Source organism: Myotis yumanensis, unplaced genomic scaffold, assembly GCF_028538775.1.
Source record: "Myotis yumanensis isolate MYYU_CA2020_CCGP unplaced genomic scaffold, mMyoYum1.0.hap1 SCAF_10, whole genome shotgun sequence".
NCBI lineage: Eukaryota > Metazoa > Chordata > Mammalia > Chiroptera > Vespertilionidae > Myotis > Myotis yumanensis.
In genome coordinates this window covers 11,746,445-11,748,601 of record NW_027223761.1, presented here as the reverse complement: position 1 = coordinate 11,748,601, position 2,157 = coordinate 11,746,445, and the positions used below count along the sequence as shown (strand labels likewise).

The following is a 2,157-nucleotide window of genomic DNA, read 5'->3' as shown; positions in this document are numbered from 1 at the left end:
CTATCTAAAATTTGCTGAAAGTTATACTGCAAATATAAAGTTAATAAAATTATCTAGGTTTCAGGTATACAATTCTATTGTACATTGTATTGTGTGTTCACTACCCCAAGTCAAGTTGCTTTCCATCACCATTTACTAGTATGTCCCTTTAACCCTCTTCTACCTCTTCCTACGCCCTTCCCTCTGGCAATCACTATAAACCTATTTCTTAATTCAGATAGAAACATTTTAACAAACTAAATGTATAAGCACTCAGGGATATCTTTGCAATGTTCAGACAATTTCAACACAAATGCACTCGAGTGTATAGGCACATATACTCTGGCACCTAGAAAATTGTAGTTAATAACCTGTATTGCATTTTCATATATGGTTGTTTTAGTCAATCCAGACACTTTTATCAACCAAACATTTTCAGAGCTCATTAACACATCACTGTATATATCATTACGATTTCACTTGGAGCAGCATTTTCTTGTTGATTGCAGGGTGGAGAATAGTTCCCTTTGGTGCTTTTCTCTCTCATCTGGAGCAAAGAAGCTAACTGCTGTGACCACTTATGAGAAAAACTTGGCACGTGGAAGGCCCCAGATGGAGATCGTTCCAATGTGTTTCCAGGGGCAGCAATTGTGTCTTTGACTTCGAAGCTGGCTCGTCTAAAGGCCCCTTGAACTTCTCTAGTGTTGACACTTAGAACAGCTGTGGATCTCTTTGTTGGATTAAGTTCAAGTAACCTGCATTCACAACTGGATTACCTTCCTGTGTTTTATTGAGGAAAAGCTTATACATTCCTGAAATTCTGATCAACAGTTGATGAATAAATATGACCGTATATAATATGATCAGATTAATGGCCACAATATTAAAATGGTCATTCCTCCTCGACCCTTAAAAACAAACTCAAATGGCATGCTTTAGTGCACTGTCGAGTGTTAGCGATGTGTTTTGTGTTATAATCATTGGGTTGGGAAATGTTAAAATTGGAATTTTGATTTTATAAACAGAAATTTTATAGCACATCTGCACCCATTACTTGTTGATCCAGTGTAATGACTGAGTGATTTCTAAAATATGGCTTGATTATTGCAGTAGATGGTAACTCTGCAGTTTACACTTTCAGGGTTATTTCTTGGCAAGAAAGAATAAAATCTTCAATTGAAAATAAAACTGTTATACACGTAAATGTCAACACCAGGCTCAATTAAAAGCACAAAGCAGAGGTTTGTTTTAATGATCCCTCAGTAATGAGCATAATACATCTCTTCCGAGATGTGTAAGACTCGACAGCTCCAAATATCAATGCTTAGCTAAATGCACACCACAGAACTGACCATGAACAAACTTATTTCTGGCCTATCACTCTACATTTTGTAGGTTGCTTTTAGCCTTGCTTATGTAAGTATAAAGTAGGAGTGATCAAAAGCCAAATTTCAAAGTTCAACAAAGTCTTTCAGAGGGCCTGGAACTTTATTTCAACATCCTATGTTCTTTTATTTAATTGCTCATTCTTCAGAATGACTTTGATTCTAATTCTCTTCCTATTGCTAAGTTCTATTGTTTAGGGTGTCTGAACTGATAGCACAGTTCACATAAGGACTCGTATTTTCATCAGAATGGAGTTACTTGCTAGTGCAGAGTTGGGCATTTGCAGCTTCAGCAACTTTTTCCTCCTCAAGATCAGAACCAGACACTTGTTCATCCAGCTCTAACTCCTTGATTCGACACAATGGATTTATATTCAATATTGTTTTCACTCACTTATTTCACCAGTTTTTATTATGTATGGCAAAGTTATGACATTTTTTATTAATCTGTTTTTCAATTAGCAATAATCACGCCTCGGATAAACCTCATTGGCTATGATACTGCCACTGCGCAAAATTATTTTATTAATCTTAAACACAACATAAATGACACTTGTATTATGACATCAACTTTAACTCAATACTACAAACATTATTATTATTATAAATATATTTTTCTTGATTTCAGAGAGGAAGGGAGAGGGTGAGAGAGAAACATCAATGATAAGAGAGAATCATTGATTGGTTACCACCTGTACGCTCCACACTGGGGGTCCAGTCCGGAATCCAGGCATGTGCCCTGACCAGAATCGAACCATGACCTCCTGCTTCACCAGTCAACACTCAACCACTG

General features: G+C 36.6%; 1 pseudogene; it reads right to left on the bottom strand.

The window, feature by feature from the left end:
- Positions 1 to 1,801: 1,801 nt before the first annotated feature.
- LOC139019177 (U4 spliceosomal RNA) lies at positions 1,802 to 1,883 on the bottom strand (annotated as a pseudogene).
- Positions 1,884 to 2,157: the final 274 nt, after the last annotated feature.